Below are 22,408 nucleotides of genomic sequence, written 5' to 3'. Positions count from 1 at the left end.
ATTATCAGGATGGGGAATGTGCTTGTTTAGCGTTACGACCCACCGCAATAGGAAGGGGATTCGAACGGGTAAAGGTCCGATGACAAAGGCAGCTGAGGCGAGAATGATTTCGAACTTCGAAGCCACGGGTTGTTTAGATGATAAACCCCGTAGTGGCCGACCGAGTACAAGGCGTAATGCTGCTCAGACAGTTAAGGAAGAAATGGAGACTGTAACGGGTTCGTCTATGCACGGGGAAGTCAGCGCTCGTGCAGTCTCACGTCGCACCGGCATTCCATACACTACTGTATGGTTGGCACTTAGGCGTACCCTCCGATGCAATCCGTACAAAATCCATCGGCATCATGAACTGTTACCTGGCGATTTAGTGAAGCGGAGGGCATTTGCGGCGTGGGCGTTTCAAAAGATGGTGGAAGATGACGATTGGTTGAGTAACGTGTTGTGGACCGACGAAGCTCATTTCACGCTCCGAGGGTCTGTCCAAGTCCACAACTGCAAAATGTAGGCTACCGAAAATCCTAGAACTGTCGTGGAAACTCCACTGCACGACGAGAAAGTCACGGTATCGGTTGGATTTACCACATCTACCTTTGTCGGGCCTTTTTTCATCCAGGAAATGCTTGATTCTGGTTTTTTAACTGCTACCGTGACGGGTGAGAGGTACGCCGATATGTTCCAGAATCACATCATCCCCAGCCTGAGTGATAAACACCTGCTGGAACGTACTACGTTTATGCAGGATGGTGCTCCACCCCATATTGCCAGACGCGTGAAAGATCTCTTGTGCGCGTCGTTTGGTGATGATTGTGTGCTCAGCCGCAACTTTCGTCATGCTTGGCCTCCCAGGTCGCCAGACCTCAGTCCGTGCAATTATTGGCTTTGGGATTACCTGAAGTCGCAAGTGTATCGTGATCGACCGACATGTCTAGGGATGCTGAAAGACAACATCCGACACCAATGCCTCACCATAACTCCGGACATGCTTTACAGTACTGTTCACAACATTATTCCACGACTACAGCTATTGTTGAGGAATGATGGTGGACAAATTGAGTATATCCTGTAAAGAACATTGTCTTGGCTTTGTCTAACTTTGTTATGCTAATTTTTGCTATTCTGATCAGATGAAGCGCCATTTGTCGGAAATTTTTTGAACTTTTGAATTTTTTCGGTTCTAATAAAACCCCATGTCATTCCAAGCATGTGTGTCAATCTGTACCTCTCCATCTACATTGTTGTTGTTGTTGTTGTGGTCTCCAGTCCTGAGACTGGTTTGATGCAGCTCTCCATGCTAGTCCATCCGGTGCAAGCTTCTTCATCTCCCAGTACCTACTGTAGCCTACATCCTTCTGAATCTGCTTAGTGTATTCATCTCTTGGTCTCCCTCTACGATTTTTACCCTCCACGCTGCCTTCCAATACTAAACTGGTGATCCCTTGATGCCTCAGAACATGTCCTACCAACCGATCCCTTCTTCTAGTCAATTTGTGCCACAAACTTCTCTTCTCCCCAATCCTATTCAATGCTTCCTCATTAGTTATGTGATCTACCCATCTAATCTTCAGCATTCTTCTGTAGCACCACATTTCGAAAGCTTCTATTCTCTTCCTGTCCAGATTATATATCGTCCATGTTTCACTTCCATACATGGCTGCACTCCATACAAATACTTTCAGAAACGACTTCCTGACACTTAAATCAATACTCGATGTTAATAAATTTCTCTTCTTCAGAAACGCTTTCCTTGCCATTGCCAGTCTACATTTTATATCCTCCTTACTTCTACCATCATCAGTTATTGTGCTCCCCAAATAGCAGAACTCCTTTACTACTTTAAGTGTCTCATTTCCTAATCTAATTCCCTCAGCATCACCCGACTTAATTCGACTACATTCCATTATCCTTGTTTTGCTTTTCATCTTATATCCTCCTTTCAACAGACTATCCATTCCGTTCAACTGCTCTTCCCAGTCATTTGCTGTCTCTGACAGAATTACAATGTCATCGGCGAACCTTAAAGTTTTTATTTCTTCTCCATGGATTTTAATACCTACTCCGAATTTTTCTTTTGTCTCCTTTACTGCTTGCTCGATATACAGACTGAACAACATCGGGGAGTGGCTCAACCCTGTCTCGCTCCCTTCTCAGCTATTGCTTCCCTTTGATGTCCCTCGACTCTTATAACAGCCATTTGGTTAATGTAAAAATTGTAAATAGCTTTTCGCCCCTTGTATTTTACCCCTGCCACCTTCAGAATATGAAAGAGTGTATTCCAGTCAACATTGCCAAAAGCTTTCTCTAAGTCTACAAATACTAGGAATGTAGGTTGGCCTTTCCTTAATCTTTCTTCTAACATAAGTCGTAGGGTCAGTATTGTCTCACGTGCTCCAATATTTCTACGGAATCCAAACTGATCTTACCCAAGGTCGGCCTCTACTAGTTTTACATTCGTCTGTAAAGAATTCGTGTTATCATTTTGCAGCTGTGACTTATTAAACTGATAGTTCGGTAATTTTCACATCTGTCAACACCTGCTTTCTTTGGGATTGGAATTATTATATTCTTCTTGAAGTCTGAGGGTATTTCGCCTGCTCACCAGATGGTAGAGTTTTGTCAGGACTGGCTCTCCCAAGGCTGTCAGTAGTTCTAATGGAATGTTGTCTACTCCCGGAGCTTTGTTGCGACTCAGGTCTTTCAGTGCTCTGTCAAACTCTTCACGCAGTATCGTATCTCCCATGTCATCTTCATCTACATCCTCTTCCATTTCCATCATATTGTCCTCAAGAACATCGCCCTTGTATAGACCCTCTATATACTCCTTCCACGTTTCTGCTTTCCCTTCTTTGCTTAGAACGATGTTTCCATCTGAGCTCTTGATATTCATACAAGTCGTTCTCTTTTCTCCAAAGGTCTCTTAAATTTTCCTGTAGGCAGTATCTATCTTACACCTAGTGAGACAAGCCTCTACATCCTTACATTTATCCTCTAGCCATCCTGCTTAGCCATTTTGCACTTCCTGTCGATCTCATTTTTGACACGTCTGTATTCCTTTTTGCCTGCTTCATTTACTGCATTTTTATATTTTCTCCATTCATCAATTAAATTCAATATTTCTTCTGTGACTCAAGGATTTCTGCTAGCCCTCGTCTTTTTACCTACTTGATCCTCTGCTGCCTTCACCACTTCATCCCTCAAAGCTACCCATTCTTCTTCTACTGTATTTCTTTCCTCCATTCTTGTCAATTGTTCCCTTATGCTCTCCGTGAAACTCTTTACAACCTCTCGTTCTTTCAGTTTATCCAGGTCCCATCTCCTTAAATTCCCACCTTTTTGCAGTTTCTTCAGTTTTAATCTACAGTACATAAACAACAGATTGTGGTCAGAGTCCACATCTGCCCCTGAAATTATTCCGTGATTTATTCAGTTTTTAAATTTATACTGAATTTTTGATCACCTGGTATGTTTGTTCTCAGGTTTGAGGAAAGAAATGGTATGAGTATCATATGTGATGTAGTATCTTAGGTGTTAATGAACGTTATACTGTCTGGCCCATAAGCTAGTTACGACTAGCAATCCTGTGACTTCGTTTCACCTGACGAAGTGGTAATCGGTTGGGATCTTGACTAGTTCGTAGTACCCTTAAGTTAACTAACACAAGCAATTTGATGTGACGTTACTTGTCTGTTACCTAAGAAACAATGAATGGAGAGCGCATTTTCAAACATTCTATCTCCATTTCAAAAGCTATTTGGCATTAAATTTAAGATTTAAAGGGATTCGGTCGGTAGCGGAGCTTCCTCGTTCACGTAGGCCAAAGTTTGTGCCTATACAAAAGAATCTTGATGTTGTCGCGTAATGTTTTGTGCAAATCTCAAAGATAAGCGTACAAGCACCAACACACAGCCCAAAAAAGATTCAGAAAACTCGGAAACTGAGGCCTCGTGAGTCTAGTGTACCTCAAGTCCTAAATGAATATAGTTCGGACAGGCGTATGGCGTCTATAGATTTGTACACAATCGACCAAGAAACCAATCCCAAATTTCACAAAAGCATTCTTTGAAACGACGAAGCGAATTTTAATATGAATGGCAGATTGAACACACACAAGTGCGTCTGCTGAGTTTCTAGGAGTCCCCAAGTGGCAATGGAAATACAGCTAAATTCTCTTGGTGTGAATGGATGGGCAGGGATTTCCACCAGTGGGCTAATAGGGCCTTATATTTTTAACAGTGTTGTTAATTCTGTAAATCACCTAAATATGCTTCAAAAATTATTGTTAGAACTGAAAAATAGCTTCTTATTTAAGATCTGCAGCCATTTAAGTTCAAATGGCTCCAAGCACTATGGGACTTAACACCTGAGGTCATCAGTCCCCTAGATTTAGAACTACTTAAACCTAACTAACCTAAGGACATCACACACATCCATTCCCGAGGCAATATTCGAAACTGCGACCGTAGCTGCAGCGCGGTTCCGGACTGAAGCGCCTACAACCGCTCGGCCACAGTGGCCGGCGCCATTTAGGTAAAATTTAATATGGGTACCTGTCGGAGCAGCCTCGCGTTAGGGCGTACTTGTGAAAATAAGGACTTTGATGAATATATCTGCTGACAGGACACTAGTGAGTAGACTCCAAGATTCACGGGTATCACACCCATGGATTTTTCTGTCTGAGTAGTGATAAAAAATTATATTTATTTCGTCAATATTCGTGATGTTGAGCACTTGAAGGAACACATTCAATCAGATTTAGAAAACATCCCGTCCAGAAAGTATCACGACAAAATTTGTAAATAAGAGTTGAATGATGGAATGTTTGCTTAGTATGGAAACCACATTGAGCATCTTTCGTAGGTCATTGACCTAGTTTTACTGCGCCAAATTTTTTTAACTTTTAACATTTGACACACGGCTCTGCTTAAGTATAGTACGTCAGGGGCGTCAGGGAACATTTGTCCATCTGCGCTGACTTAAAGGGAAACCGCGTATAACAAATTGCGGCATTGCCCGTTTGCAGATACCGCGGTTAGTCTCTTCTGCGGGGACTGACTGTTGGTGAATATTTTGCGGTTGGTCTCCCTGCTCGCGCGGTCGCGATATATTAGCCATGTTGCACAATGGTTGACAGCATCCTCTGCAAAAGCTTTTGTTGAAACGGTAAGTTATTATTTCATGGTGGCTTGCTCAAAAAAAAAAAAAAAGAAAAAAAAGGCTCTGTTGCTCTGTCACTGATTTATGTTCCACGCTGAAAGGTCACCAGTATGTAGTGTGCGCGCCCTTACTTTTTATACAATGGTAAAGGGATGAAATAAAATATTGTGCACGATTGTTTGAAGTTGAGGTCGCTCCCTCCGTGCAGAGACGGCCGACAAAATACCCTGAATATATACAATAAAGTGCCACTGAGGGGCAACTAATGATTCTTATAGGAGATACCTTCTATTTCTTATTGTTAGATATGTATAGTTACCTACAAGTATCACCCAGTGACGAAATACGTGTCATGTGCTATAAAATTCTTGTTTTAGGAATACGAATGTAATATTAGACACTAAAATAGAGACACGAAACTTGGCTTCACGACTGAATTTCAGGGATTGCCAACATTATGTACATTTCACTATTCTTGTAACATCAAATAAGTTAAAGGAAGTCTGAAGACCGAAACTCGATTAACAGTTTAAGACATCTAACAAATGTTTCGCAACGAGCATTATCGTGAAAAAGCTCTTTCGTTCTACTACTATACAAGTAAGGTGTGTCAGTCTTGTAGATAAATCGAATGATATTCGAAATGTGATTTCCCATATTAGAGATAAGAAATTATTATTATTATTCTTGAACACTATGAAACATTTAATCCCAACGAGTCCAGAAGGTACTTCTTTCAGTTTCTACTAATGGATTAAGAACGATATTTGGAAATTTTATGACGTTGGTTCAGATGACACGCAAATCTTAGTTAGAGATATTACTGATGATTTATTAATAAGCTCTACAGCAACGGTTAGGTTTAGCAATGACACTTCGAGAGAATATGAGGACAACAACTGCCACTTTTCACGTAAATATTTCAACGTAGACAATGTCTTTTTACCCACCACGATGAAAGGTTATGGTGGAGCCACTATTGCACAACCTGATTGCTAGTGAAGGGTTGACCTACCTTTTTCAAGCGCCTGATGATAACTACAAGGTTGACCAGTGCTATAAGAAGCGTAGGATTAAAATTCAGGTTGAAAGAGTAAAAATGATGAGATTCACTGATGTCATTCCTATGCTTGGGGAAGGAAGAGAAACCCTTGAAATGAGTGAATACTCCCAGCTCAAAATGTGGACTGAAGGTAAACTAAAGAAAAGCGAAAATCTTGAGGAGTGGAGAAAATACGATTAGCGATAACGCCAGAATCTGGGACTAAGTTGGAGACGAAGTCTACTACAGTAACACGTGCTAGCAAGAAATATATCTACCTTGTAAGCACAATAAAGCATCACGTGCGAAGCAAGAATGATATAAGAAGCAATCTAGGATAGGCAGAAGCTGCATCAATCGCTGAAACAAGTAGGCTAGTATCAGACATAATGCTTAGTTTGAATAAGAAATTTCCATGAATGCGTTTGGAGCTTAGCATGGAAGTTAATCATGAAGCGTAGGGAAACAAAAAACGGAAGAGAAGGTAAGAGTTTGAGATGTTGAGTTTGCGAAAGAAGCGGTAAAATATATAGGTCCTCAATACGTTCGATGGTTGAGGAAATAAGTGATAAGTGGAAAGTACTGACTAGAAGAAGGTATTGGGTGACAGGAAATTGAGGAAAAGTTTCCTGCGAACACAGAGAGTGAAATGTATCCAACAAATAATCTAGAATGTTGAATGTAAGAGATAAGAGGCAGTCACACGACGGGAGTAGTGGATTATGGTCTTGATGGGTATTCACAACATTATTGACCACTGGATACCTAAGAAAAAGGCTCGACTGGTAACTGAATCTCCAGTGTGACACCTCCTTGGGTGATGAATAACGTCTTTTCCTTTCTGGTGCCGGTTGGAAACAGTTACGGTATCTTTCATTCATGACCGCAAAGCGATCCAAGGAATATCTCCAACCATAACACCGGATATGATTGCCCAGGACCATTACTTTGCATGTGTCGGTGTGTTCGTATAGAATGTGTTGGGGTATCCACGAAACAAATACCTTCCGGCCCGCCAGTTCTCTGCTCTTAACCGTCTGTATGGATACCATCCTAACGCTCGAAGCATTTACAGCGTGTTTACTATTATATGATAATTCTCGTTTAGCAGCGTGTTCGCAACATAATTGTTGAGATATCGATTACTGGCACTGTGCAAGGCAAGACAGGTTCTCTATATTCGGTCGGCCAGTCCGAAACTTGTCACACCACTGAACACAGTGCTACGTTTGAAGCAAGCTTTGTTAGACACGTTTTGCAAATATTTTAATCGCCATCACGCACTCTTTGCACAAAAACAGAATGGGGCCCTCATAAGTTTCTACTATTACGAATACTGGTTGTACGTTGCAAAGGTGCACTGGGAAATCATGTTTACGAGACATTTACGACACATGGCCAGGTGGCCACGTTACTGTCTCTTGGCCGAATTGTAAATATTCTTGTCTCCACAGGTTTCATCTACGTTTCATTTGAATAGCATTTACGCACCACAATTTAAAAGACTTTCGCGAGCAACTAAACTATCAGCACATACATCTTGAACTGACTGTATTTTTCACAGTATTCAGAACACTGCAAGGGGTTTTCTGTGGCTTTCTGAGATAGAATGAACGAGGGAACGGATAGAGCAACCAATTCGCATTATACACATCGCAAGAGTTGTACTGAGAACGAATTCTTTCTCTTTTTATACATTGCATGCTACTAGTATATTCCAGTCCCAAAGAAAGCAAGTGTCGACAAATGTGAAAATTACCGAACTATCAGTTTAATAAACCACGTCTGCAAAATACTAACACGAATTATTTACAGACGAATGGAAAAACTGGTAGAAGCCGATCTCAGGGAAGATCAGTTTGGATTCCGTAGAAATATTGGAACACGTGAGGCAATATCGACCCTACGACTTATGTTAGAAGAAAGATTAAGGAAAGGCCAACCTACGTTGCTAGTATTTGTAGACATAGAGAAAGCTTTTGAAAATGTTGACTGGAATACACTCTTTGAAATTCTGAAAGTGGCAGGGGTAAAATACAAGGAGCGAAAGGCTATTTACAATTTGTACATTAACCAAATGGCTGTTATAAGAGGCAAGGGGCATGAAAGGGAAGCAGTGGTTGGGAAGGGAGTGAGACAGGGTTGTAGCCTCTCCCCGATGTTATTCAATCTGTACATTGAGCAAGCAGTGAAGGAAACAAAAGAAAAATTCGGAGTAGGAATTAAAATCCACGGAGAGAAAATAAAAACTTTGAGGTTCGCCGATGACACTGTAATTCTTTCAAAGATAGCAAAGGACCTGGAAGAGCAGTTGAACGGAATGGACAGTGTCTTGAAACGAGTATATAAGATGAACATCAGCAAAAGAAAAACGAGGATAATGGAATGTAGTCGAACGAAGTCGGGCGATGCTGAAGGAATTACGTTAGGAAATGAGACATTTAAAGTAGTAAAGGAGTTCTGCTATTTGGGGAGCACAATAACTGATGATGTTCGAAGTAGAGAGGATATAAAATGTAGAATGGCAATGCCAAGGAAATCGTTTCTGATGAAGAGAAATTTGTTAACATCGAGTATAGATTAGTCAGGAAGTCGTTTCTGAAAGTATTTTTATGGAGTATAGCCATGTATGGAAGTGAAACATGGACGATAAATACACTCCTGGAAAAGGAAAAAAGAACACATTGACACCGGTGTGTCAGACCCACCATACTTGCTCCGGACACTGCGAGAGGGCTGGACAAGCAATGATCACACGCACGGCACAGCGGACACACCAGGACCCGCGGTGTTGGCCGTCGAATGGCGCTAGCTGCGCAGCATTTGTGCACCGCCGCCGTCAGTGTCAGCCAGTTTGCCGTGGCATACGGAGCTCCATCGCAGTCTTTAACACTGGTAGCATGCCGCGACAGCGTGGACGTGAACCGTATGTGCAGTTGACGGACTTTGAGCGAGGGCGTATAGTGGGCATGCAGGAGGCCGGGTGGACGTACCGCCGAATTGCTCAACACGTGGGGCGTGAGGTCTCCACGGTACATCGATGTTGTCGCCAGTGGTCGGCGGAAGGTGCACGTGCCCGTCGACCTGCGACCGGACCGCAGCGACGCACGGATGCACGCCAAGACCGTAGGATCCTACGCAGTGCCGTAGGGGACCGCACCGCCACCTCCCAGCAAATTAGGGACACTGTTGCTCCTGGGGTATCGGCGAGGACCATTCGCAACCGTCTCCATGAAGCTGGGCTACGGTCCAGCACACCGTTAGGCCGTCTTCCGCTCACGCCCCAACATCGTGCAGCCCGCCTCCAGTGGTGTCGCGACAGGCGTGAATGGAGGGACGAATGGAGACGTGTCGTCTTCAGCGATGTGAGTCGCTTCTGCCTTGGTGCCAATGATGGTCGTATGCGTGTTTGGCGCCGTGCAGGTGAGCGCCACAATCAGGACTGCATACGACCGAGGCACACAGGGCCAACACCTGGCATCATGGTGTGGGGAGCGATCTCCTACACTGGCCGTACACCACTGGTGATCGTCGAGGGGACACTGAATAGTGCACGGTACATCCAAACCGTCATCGAACCCATCGTTCTACCATTCCTAGACCGGCAAGGGAACTTGCTGTTCCAACAGGACAATGCACGTCCGCATGTATCCCGTGCCACCCTACGTGCTCTAGAAGGTGTAAGTCAACTACCCTGGCCAGCAAGATCTCCGGATCTGTCCCCCATTGAGCATGTTTGGGACTGGATGAAGCGTCGTCTCACGCGGTCTGCACGTCCCGCACGAACGCTGGTCCAACTGAGGCGCCAGGTGGAAATGGCATGGCAAGCCGTTCCACAGGACTACATCCAGCATCTCTACGATCGTCTCCATGGGAGAATAGCAGCCTGCATTGCTGCGAAAGGTGGATATACACTGTACTAGTGCCGACACTGTGCATGCTCTGTTGCCTGTGTCTATGTGCCTGTGGTTCTGTCAGTGTGATCATGTGATGTATCTGACCCCAGGAATGTGTCAATAAAGTTTCCCCTTCCTGGGACAATGAATTCACGGTGTTCTTATTTCAATTTCCAGGAGTGTAGTTTGGGCAAGAAGAGAATAGAAGCTTTCGAAATTTGGTGCTACAGAAGAATGCTGAAGATTAGATGGGTGGATCACATAGCTAAAGAAGAGGTATTGACTAGAATTGGGGGAGAAGAGAAATTTGTGGCACAACTTGACTAGAAGAAGGAATCGGTTGGTAGGACATGTTCTGAGGCGTTAAGGGATCACCAATTTAGTATTGGAGGGCAGCGTGGAGGGTAAAAATCGTAGAGGGCGACCAAGAGATGAATACACTAAGCAGATTTTGAAGGATGTAGGTGCAGTAGGTACTGGGAGATGAAGAAGCTTGCACATCATAGAGTAGCATGGACAGCTGCATCATACCAGTCTCTGGACTGAAGACCACAACAACAACAACAACAACGACGACGACAATGCTCTATTGGCTGTATCTGACAAAAGTGGTGCTGTGGATAAGCCAAGTTCATCATTATATCCGTTCTCTTTAGTCATATCTTAACCAATAAAGCTCTTACATACTACTAACGTTTTAAAATGATCTTTTCCTTGCGAATGATGTTCAAGTAGTTTCTATGCAGTGAACAATGTGTTTTCCTTATATCTGAATTATATTTCACGTTACAAAATTTGGAAACCATGTAACGAAATAGTACAGAGTGTGAATGAGACTGGATAGATAAATAAGAAAGACATCTAAACGAGAAGGATGTATATAAATAAAAGATGCAGCATCGAATGCGTGACCATAGAGTTATCTTTTTATCGTGACTGATTCTTGTCCCGTTCATAAAAAACCACCAACCTTATTTACATCTGAGGGACAGAAACGAGTTATCCTTAATTTGAATATTTAATTTAGTAGAACTAAAATCGTAATATCGCATCAGCATAGAGGTGATTTGGTACAGCAATAGTACACATGTGTACGTAGGCCAAGAGGAACCCATAATAATTGAAGGAAGAAAAAAATTCCTAAGAGGCGTGGCAGAAGAATTCTACTTGGCTTAAGCTTCACCTGTCTTCATCCATCATAAAAGTCACAAAATATGCTTCTTATCGTGAGAAATTAAATTACATAAAGCACTTGAAAATATGAGACTGAAATTCTCGCTTATGGCTGAGTATCACACTATCCTCTTTTCTAAATAAATCTGTGATGATATATGACGGTAGTATCTGTTCCCGAAAGAACAGTTACAGTGGATGACCATGCAGCTTTGCTAGAAATGAAATGATAATTAAATGAACACCCTAGCTGCAAGCAGGCGTTGATGTACTTCATTGGGGACATGTTGAAAATGTGTGCCCCGACCGGGACTCGAACCCGGGACCTCCTGCTTACATGGCAGACGCTCTATCCATCTGAGCCACCGCGGGCACAGAGGATAGTGCGTCTGCAGGAACGTATCCCTTGCACGCTCCCCGTGAGATCCACATTCCCAACATGTCCACACCACTACATTCGTAGTGCGCCTAATAGATGTTTGCCCATCATACTCATTACTCGTGGCAGATTAATCTACCAAGTCCCGTACGAGTTCGGGCATAGCGTGTGCGTTCGCTCAAGACGGTCAATGGCCGGGAAGCCATATTTTAACTATATATGACGGTAGTATCTGTTCCCGAAAGAACAGTTCCCGTGGATGACCATGCAGCTTTGCTAGAAATGAAATGATAATTAAATGAACACCCTAGCTGCAAGCGGGCGAGTATGATGGGCAAACATCTATTAGGCGCACTACGAATGTAGTGGTGTGGACATGTTGGGAATGTGGATCTCACGGGGTTGCCGGCACGGTAGCTCAGCGTGTTCGGTCAGAGGACTGCGTGCTCTTTGTAATAAAGAAACTGAGTCAAGGAACCAACGATCAATTTGAACGGATGTCTTGTGACGTCCGCCCCGACCAAACACAACGAACTATATCGAACAAAATGACTAAAAAAAAAAAAAAGAAAGATGGGTAGAGCGTCTCCCATGTAAGCAGGAGGTCCCGGGTTCGAGTCCCGGCCGGGGCACACATTTGCAACATGTCCCCTATGAAGTACATCAACGCCTGTTAGCAGCTAGGGTGTTCATTTAATTATCAAATCTGTGATGGCTGCTTAAGAATATCAAAACACCGCAGTGGTCAGTTATTTTAACTGTGTCAGGCTGTATGCACAGGAATGCTGAGAATTCCAGTCCGCTCAACTATATCGAATGCCTATCGGAATTCTGGACGTAAAATAATTAGTAAATGTACAGCCGTAGTTGATCTAACAGGCATTGTGGGCTTTGCAGTTCGCTGCCCCTTCATAGACCACGACCAGATTTCTTTTTTATTTGTTCTAGTATAACGAATTTTATACGCAAAAATCTCGTTATGGAGCACGTTTTCATGACTCTAGGGCGTAGTGTCCACGCAGAATGACATATAAATTTATTCTGAAACAGAATGACGTTGAGAGAGAGAGAGAGAGAGAGAGAGAGAGAGAGAGAGAGAGAGAGAATGAGAGAAAATGAGTGCGAAAAGAAGAAATGAAGAGAGAGTAATAGAGAGAGAGGATGGAAGAGACAGTAGGAGAATTGTGTGGACCACTTGTGCGCCGAGCTCCGGGTCGGAAAATTGTGAGAGCGTATTTTAATTAAAAAACGGTATTTATTAGGGGACATATTGGACGGCGGAAGCGCAGCGTGTGTTACCGGCCCATCCAGGGCCGAAACCTAAGTAATATGAAATATATGAAGCAATCGCACGTCTGAATGAAGTTGCCTGGGACTGGGAAGAACGTCTCACTGGTTGATGACATCCTGCTGCCATGCGTTTGTTCTCAACAGTCTCCACTTACCGAATTGCGAATCTGTTGAAATGAGATCGACATCGATGTTCATTCTCTCCCATCCGTTCCCTGGTCGCCGATGTTGGCTGAAATCCATGATATCAGAGGTGACGTACATAGCTACCACGACGATCACAGTATCCCATGTAACACCGAAAATGCAGATAAAATACCTTCTGCACCATCCAAAATTGTCACCATTTAATATCCGTTGATAACTTGCATTCTACTTCTGATTCTGAAGCTGTAAGCTGTATTACAGAAACTATGTTTAATACGTAATCGATGTAATAGTGTATTCATTTTTGACTGTATGTAATTGATTGTAAGTATAACGAAAATATTGTATATTGCTGGGTAATAGCCCAGGGAATTTTATTGAAATGTATCGATAGTAACGACGAAATGGTAGCAGCTGTGCTGTTGTTTACCTGTGCGCATAAAGAGTCTCTGCGGCATTGCGGGCGGAGAGGAATCAGAATAGCTTAAGTTATGAAATAGTGCGGAAGTGTTGGTTGGGCGCTCCCGCCGACGCAGTATGGAGCTATGCTCGCGCCTGTGTAGAGGGGCCTGATTCGTTAACCTGCGAGTATCGACAGCACGCTAGGAGTGGACTGGCAGAGGAAGCTTCAATTCAAGCTACTGCATATCTCGTAATTAACCGCGGCTATTGAGAAGACTCGGGGTTCTTCTCACCGAGCGGCAGCAGCAACAGCAACAACAACAACAACAAGAACGGCAGCTCACCATTGTCGTCGGTTACATTCTTCGTCGTCCGCACGGCTACAAGATCATAAGACTGTTAACTGACAAACATAGTAATGTAGAGGCTTTGCCCAGCAACATTCCTTTCACAAAGTATCAATAACTTGAAAAATAACTTGCAATAGTTAAAACTTGTAGGGCACCTGTGTCGTTATGGTACTCAGACATTACCAAGCATGGTCCTTTTCCTTCCCATGTAATTCCCGAGTGTCGTAAAAGTACGAAAATTGATTAAATACTTGCCGCCAGTTTCAGTCTAAATTTTCCGCCTCAGTAACTGTTCATTCTTGTATTGATTAGCAGGGGCTACTTAAAGTAAAATTTCACTGGCAAAACTACGGATACAGCACAAATGAAGAGTGCGAAATTTATTGTGTGTTTAGCTTAGCGAGTGATTTCTGCTGGCTTGATATATATTTTGTTGTTGTTATTTTTAAAGCAAAACCAACTGCTCACTTTCTTAAAGGAAATTCAGTTAACTGTTTCAATAATCAAAAGTAAAATGCTTGCCTCTTTCTAAATTTTACATTACGTTACACTGAGGTTGCTGAAAGTAACCTTCTGTTGCCACGCCAACGATTATTTGCTAAAATTTCTCTGCCATTACCTTCTTCAAGCTTCTGGACATTCATTGCCCTAGCGGGCTGGCGACCTTCGTTTTAACTAATCAGTCTTCTCTTTGTGTTACCAGTGATTCTTGTAGTAAATACTACGTGGTACCCATTTTCGCCCTTGTGCGGTTCGTGAGCGATTGCACTATATTCCACCCATTTAAAAATTGTTATCAGTATTTAGTTTCAATTTAGAACAGATTCTTTCTACAGAAAAGTTTGTTGTACACTTTCCTCCAAATAATTGGTGTTATTTTCCTTCGGTAACGATAACTCTACTCACTGTAAAATTTCATTATGCGTATGCGATCACGGTCGGTTATATCGCAGTCCACTAGGCCGATTACGAAGGTGGAGTTTACGCACAGTCGGGCCTTTAATATATATCATATCTTGAAATCAGTAACCTTTATAAACTTCTAGAACCATGCGAGCATGAAGTAACAGCTCCATGTACAAACAGTACAGCGATAACAGCACCGATGCCTACAACTGTTTCTTATTTTTTGTGTTACGATCTTCCATCAAATTTGATGTGCTCTTCGATCCATCAGCGTCACCTCAAAGCCCATCCTCATAACTTCCATGTGCAATCTTTTGCCGCTATTGCTCCTTCCGGTCTCACAAATTTCGTAAATTACGTATCTCGAACCATTCTCAACATTTATATGAACGCGTCGTATCTGTTCTTTCGGACATGTCCGAATGAACGGACACCACGCCTTCATATAACTGATTCGTCCATTCATATTCAGTGCGAATGCACAGTTATGTCCGTGCTCCTACTGGACTCTCAATATAGCCAGCATGGAAGGTATGGACAGGGACTGGGTGGGAATGTAGGGCTGCTGAGAGGTGTGCCCAGAGAGTCCGCGTAGTTTCGATAAGCACTGTGTCCGTTCAAAAATGGCTCTGAGCACTGTGGGACTTAACTTCTAGGGTCATGAGTGCCCTAGAACTGAGAACTACTTAAACCTAACTAACCTAAGGACATCACATACATCCATGCCCGAGGCAGGATTCGAACCTGCGACCGTAGCGGTCGCGCGGTTACAGACTGTAGCGCCTAGAACCGCTCGGCCACCGAACTGTGGCCGGTTGGTCCAGTGGCTTACATGAAGAAGATGTGTACTAGTCTTCCACAGTGAGGTGTTAGTAACAATGAACGACGGCCACCGACAACGGCCACTTCTGTTCGGTTATTATCCAAAAAATGTGACATTGCGTTTTTTTTTTTTTTTTTTTTTTCCTGCAGCGTGTAGTGGACCAAGGTGAGAATCGCACGCTGAAAGAAGCTTAGATTCCCCTTGAAAACGTCCTCCGTAGATGGGGACGAAACGTTGTGTTTTACAGTGCAGTCCATTCGCCCGCGCATAATGTCCAGAATATTTTAGTGACCGTGAATATTGTAATCACCCTCCCGGAACAGTCAAGCTGTAAACTTGGAACTCTTGAATACAACATTTTTTTCTCAAGGGTGGGGAACAGTTCGGAGGCCTTGACCTCTAGAAAACTGTGTTTTGGCTGTTCAGGACACGTCACTACATCTTGAAAATATTCCCGACATCATTCCGGAAATGCCTGCCACGCTATTATTTCTTCATCCAATCGAAGAGGAAGAAGTCATTGGATGCTATGTCAGGCGAGTAGAGGGGTGAGGCACAAAGGAACGGTATGTGTGAGCGAGTTCTTTGCAGAATGAGCTGGGGTGCTGTCGTAGAGCAGAAACACTCCACCGGACAACTTCCCGCGACGCTTCGTCTTGACAGACACGTTGAATCTTGTCAGGAGATTTTCGTAGAATGCTCCCACGACTATTTGCGCATTACGAGTATAAAATGTCAGCAGTGCATCATGGCAGTCACAAAAACTAACATCATCGGGCACGATGAGGGTTGGAATTCGCCGCTTTTAGCTTTGTTCCTTTGTTTCTTGTTCACAGTGATCCACTCAGCACTTCTCCATGGGACTGAGCGATTAAAGAAATCATCTCGACTAGACTGACACAGATGCAACACATCCAATGCTGACTCACTCCAGCGGACTTTTTAAATAAGTGCAGACAATAGTAGAACACATGACCGGCAAGCTTTAGTCAAGTTCTAAACGTCGTGCAAGATACTGAGATCATACACTGTCGCATCGTTTGTTTTAGGTAGGTTTGGAATACTTGCGCTTCCAATTCTCTTATAATAACCCATCATTTGATGGCACTGGAAGCCATCTAATCACTGTATAACACGGTGGTGCATTGTTGCTGTACGGTCCATAAAGTCAGCAGGGATTGCTGCAGCTGTATCCGTCTTAAAACATACAAAACGAATTAATATAACCCACTTTACAGACGGTTGCACCGTTTTGTTTTGGCTTCTCTAACAGTGAGCTAGACTATTAAGATGAGGGAATTTCAGCGTTTTCCATTAATGTAGACATGTAGCTGCAGACAAGAAAATTTTAAATGAATTTATATCTGACTCGTGTCTGTTCTGCTGTAACGAAGTGGCTGGTGCACTTATTTATATGACATAGAGGATGGGGAGATAAAGGGAGAGGACTAATGGAGTATCGTGACTTCCAGTCGCGCAGCGTATTTGTGGTATGCAATGGCAAGAGTTGAAAATTTTTCGGGACTGGAAATCGATCTCAGATGTTCCGATTCTCTGTAACTGCCGCCTCGGCCATCCCATTACGTTACCCATCTAAAATGTTCAACACATGCTGCGATACGGCGTCTCTCATCCATTCACCCGCTACTCCCAAATTATTGTTTCCTACAGGAGTCTGGATGTTATGTGTGCATCCGCAGTGAAGAAAGAAAACCTCATGGAGCTATTGTGCTCTTACAAATATGTATTACGCAGTCTGGCAGAAATTTATAGTGTTCGCCGTTGCATTACCACAAATAACTGTGTGGCAGGAAGCCACGATTTCCCACCCAACCTTTTCTTTTGTCTCTCTAAGTATTTGTGGTGGACAGGAAGTGTGTCCGGATGGCTAAGAGAGCAGTTTGGATTTGGTGGAACAGTGGTGTATACATGCTGTTTCTGTCCTCACCACAGAATAAGCGTTCATATCCTTTACTATGTACTTGTCTGTTTTAGACATATAGATCAGCATGGCGAACCAATATAAAAAATCGACACTCAAATTTACTTTCCGAAACGAATTTGCACAACCAAAAGCACTCGAAGTCGAACGATTTTCATAGAAATAGTTGAAAATCCCAGCTGCCAATATTATCGGCATAAATTTATTCTTTCCGAGCAGTATAATCTATGTAATGATCATCAACAATGCAACATGTCAACGGAACCTTTGGGAAACGAAGCAGAGCCTCCGATTCTGGCACTCTCATGGCAACATGGATGCTGTGCACGCCAGTCATGCTGGTTTGGGTCTCTGCAAAATCAGAATATTCGAATTTCCGTTTGAACCCTCTAGAGAAGAAGTCGAGTCGGCTCTATGGCACAGAACCTAATCCCGTCGCTTAAAGACTTACGCAATTCCGTGCGTATTCTCTCCTGACAAGGGAACCTCCCATCGCACCCCCCTCAGATTTAGTTATAAGTTGGCACAGTGGATGGGCCTTGAAAAACTGAACACAGATCAATCGAGAAAACAGGAAGAATTTGTGTGGAACTATGAAAAAATAAGCAAAATATACAAACTGGATAGTCCATGGGCAACATAGGCAATATCAAGGACGAAGTGAGCACTCGAACGCCATGGTCCCGTGGTTAGCGTGAGCAGCTGCGAAATGAGAGGTCCTTGGTTCAAGTCTTCCCTCGAGTGAAAAGTTTATTTTCGCAAAGTTATGATCTGTCCGTTCGTTCATTGACGTCTCTGTTAACTGCCACAGGAAAACACGTCTGATATATTCTGTACGACACTGGTGACGGCATGTGCGTCACATGACAGGAATATGTTGTCGACCCACCTAAATTGTACACTTCGCGAATGAGTAAAAAGATTCTTCTACCTTGCCCGATTTGGGTTTTCTTTCGGATGTGATAATCACTCCGAAAAAATTGATCGATCGGACGGGCGGACAGACATGTAATAATTGTCTGAAAATAAAAAAATTAAAATTTTCACTCGTTGCAATACTTGAACCAAGGACTTCTCATTCCGTAGCTGCTCACGCTAACCACGGGACCACGGCGCTCCTGGGGGTCACACTGTCCTTGATGTTGCTTATCTTACGCATGGACTACTCAATTTGTATATTTTGCTTATTTTTTTCATAGTTCCACACAACTTCTTCCTGTTTTCTCGATTGATTTGTGTTCAGTTTTTCAAGGCCTATCCACTGTGCCAACTTATAACTAAATCTGAGGGGGGTGTGATGGGGAGGTTCCCTTGTGAGTAGAGTTGGACAGGTCCGAATAGAACGTAGAAGACGTGTTCCTTTATATCTGCATATCGATGGCTGACGTGCCATTATCATTTACTATGGACAACCACAGCCTGTTCTCGATGTGGGAAAGGGGCCACCTTCAATTCGAATGCGTCCAGCTCCGGATTACGCAAGTACCGCCGGGAGGGATGTTACCACCGGTGGATATAGGGCCACAATGACAGCCGACGCTGCTTCCGGTGACTTATGTTGCCTCCCCCTCTCCAAGGAATTCGACAAGCCTCATAAAAATGGTTCAAATGGATCTGAGCACTACGCGACTTAACATCTGAGGTCATCAGTCCCCTAGAACTTAAAACTACTTAAACCTAACTAACTTAAGGACATCGCACACATCCATGCCCGAGGCAGATTCGAACCTGTGACCGTAGCGGTCACCCGGTTCCAGACTGAAGCTCCTAGAACCGCTCGGCCGCTGCGACCGGACAAGCCTCATAACCGAATGCAACACCCTCCGATGTGGCGAGAAGATGAAACGCCCATTCTACGTTTCATAGAGTACTCCGATAGCGCTGCCTCTGTCGATGCATGACGAGGTTCATGACGAAAGAATGGCGATTGACTCGCTGATCATGTCAACTACAGTCTTTGTGCCACAGAATCGTCTGACACCAAATAACACATTCGATAGTAACGTCCTCCAAACTGCCATAAGCACAGCCCAGGTGCAGCGCAATTTCTAACAGGTTGAGGACGAGCCACTGGAGGGTAAGGACTCCACCTGCCAGGACAATGCTCCCATATTGGCAACCACCGCCGGATGCAGCTAGGGAACGCACAAGGAGATTCATATGCTACACATCCCTCATTCCTCCAACCCTCAAGCCTGGATGCAGGCACCCATCCGCATGCCTGAGGGGACGAGGGAAGACGGTCTTCCTCTGCATTCAAAAGTTTGGGTGGTGAGTGGGGGGTGGGGGGCAGAGAATGACGCCAGACAACTGAAACCGATAGGGCCTGTGCTGGTGGCGTCAGCAATTTTGGAATGGTTCCAGCCAAAGTCTTGGGGCTGACTGGAGGTGATGATGCTTTACGCTAAATAGACATTTCTGACTTAATAACTTCGCACCCCCAGGTCGACGAAAGGCTTATCGTATTGTCACAATTAACCTCAGTAAGATTGGAGCAAAGGAGAAAATCCATCAGCTGGAAGAGGTGATTTGTGCATCGGGTGCTGATTTTGCTTTATTGCATGAAGAGTGCTCAGTATCTCTCGTTCTTTCGTTAAGGGGTATATATGACACTGGGTGATCAGACCAGCAGAAGTATGGCGATACTAGTTTATGAAGGTATTGAAATCGAAGAGATGACCTACGTCCTCGGCCAGGGGGCTAATGATCACGGCGCTGGGGACACACATCATTAACTTCTACACACCATCAGGAACTAACAAACACCGCGAGAGACCACCTACTCAGAGGAAATTACCCCCTCTTTCTTGATCGCAACGATCAACAAACCTTCGGTGTCGAATTTAACTGTATGCTCCACCGCAAAGGTCAGGTCCCACATTTTCGACTTGTCAAGAACTTTGTATGTTGATGCGACAACTGCTTCTCATCGACATTCGGGAGAAAGTGCAAGTTCACCGCCTCGGAGACACAAATCATACCAGTCACTCGCTAGTCACTGTGATCACATCTACATCTCACGCAGTGCTGCCGCCTAAATGTTGGACACCGAACGATGACTTTACCTTCTCAGACCAGTGGCTTACAGTGGGTGTGTACATTAAGTGTTTAGGTTGTGTGTGGTGAGGGGGGTTAGCACTACGACCTACATGAGGTAACTTTGTCCTCAATGTGCATATAGCTTGTTTGTGTCCCTGTGTGACAGCAAAATGGCAAAGGTACGAAAATGAATCAGAAGGGAACACTATGACAACCTTGGGGTCTCTATGGTCGCTGATCACACCATGTTAGGGGCACGCCCTTGGAGGAAGATTTCTCTACTCTGTGTAAAAAAGCACTGTATTTCTTTCGACAACGTTATCAATACGTGTTAGTACATGAAACTTTTTCCCTATTACTTCCTATCCATATACACATCTTTTTTCGTGACTTTCCAATATGTTAAGAACCTGATTCTGGCTCAGTGGGTCAACCAGAATGTCCGATCTCGGCGGCACCTAGGTATTGACATCAATACAAGGAACTTTTTGCGCAACTCCACTTCCATTATAACTACATGAAATTTACCTTAACTCTGAAAGTTTATGAAGCAAATCCCTGTAGACACAATCAATTTGAAATCCACTTCAGATTAGAAGGGAAAAGGACACATGGAAGGGCGGACCTACGACAAACTCATCATTTTTTCTTTGACACTCCTCATTTATTTACAGAACACATTACACTAATGCATGGAATACTCTGTTAACCATGTCAAAGAATGAGCAACAGGACTATTCTTTCCCTCCCCTTTTTTTACAAATAATTGTTTAAGCCACTGAGTAAAGGATCGAAGGCACAAGCGAGAAATCAGTAATAAATGGCAAAAAAATAAGGCTAGACTTTTTTAATTTCAGCAATTCGGCCTTGGAATAATTGAAAGAAATATTCTGCCAAAACCTTAAGATCAAATCGCCACTTATGGTCTTTAAAAGGGTTTTAAAAAAAGAAATTAACATTACTTTCAGTGTTAATCAGACCAGTCTTTGAATGGAACACCTGCAGCTGCTCCAAACATTCAGCCTTCAGAACAAACCAACCATGGTAGTTAAGTGTCAACAGTTACTATCCAGCAAGATATTCTTTTACATGCATGGAATGAATACAATACGGAAGTGATGGAAAATCATTACAAAAACATTTCAAACATTGACCACTAGAAAAAAAAAAAAGTTCAAAGTTCAAAATATTAGCATAGTAAGTACAGGGTGAAGTAATCTGCTATAGAAGATGTGAAGGATAATAAAACATCGGATAATATTACCCATTTCAGTAGAAACGTAAAATATTTGGCGGCAGATATTAACAGAAGAGCCTTTACACTCATGCTCAGAAATTAAGGATAATGCTGATACGTGGTGAAACAACACTCTGGTGGGTGGTTTGCGGGTTTAAATCACCTCGGGGTAAGACCATGTGGTGCATTTGACCTGCGGTCGTCGCACGGTGGTGCTGGCAACAGTCCACATACGCAGAAGTGTGTTGGTGCGTGTCAGAGTACGGTCCAGCTAGTAAGTGTGCAGTTATTTTCAGACGTGCTAATGGTGACTGTGTGTTGCAAATGGGTTAAAGAACACATATTGATGACGTTATGAGGGTTAGAATGCGAGGGCGAATGGAGGCCGGTCAAACACAGCAGGTCGTAGCACGGGCCCTGCATGTGCCACAAAGTGTGATCTCAAGATTGTGGCAACGATTCCAGCGGACATGAAAGGTCTCCAGGCGCTACACTTCGGGTCGTCCACTGTGTACGACACTATCGGAAGACCGATATCTCACCATCAGTGCCCAGAGACGGCCACGGAGTACGCAGGTAGCCTTGCTCCGGAACCTACCGCAGCCCACTGCAACAGTAGTCTAAGGACACG

General features: G+C 43.6%; 1 non-coding gene across 1 annotated transcript; it reads right to left on the bottom strand.

Moving 5' to 3' along the window:
- Positions 1-11,560: 11,560 nt before the first annotated feature.
- On the bottom strand, positions 11,561-11,635 carry Trnat-ugu (transfer RNA threonine (anticodon UGU)). Its single transcript has one exon. It is a non-coding gene; the product is annotated as a tRNA-Thr (tRNA).
- Positions 11,636-22,408: the final 10,773 nt, after the last annotated feature.

Source organism: Schistocerca nitens, chromosome 7 (assembly GCF_023898315.1).
Source record: "Schistocerca nitens isolate TAMUIC-IGC-003100 chromosome 7, iqSchNite1.1, whole genome shotgun sequence".
Classification (NCBI taxonomy): Eukaryota; Metazoa; Arthropoda; class Insecta; order Orthoptera; family Acrididae; genus Schistocerca; species Schistocerca nitens.
Note: the sequence above shows the minus strand (reverse complement) of the source record. Positions and strands in the feature narration are given on the sequence as shown.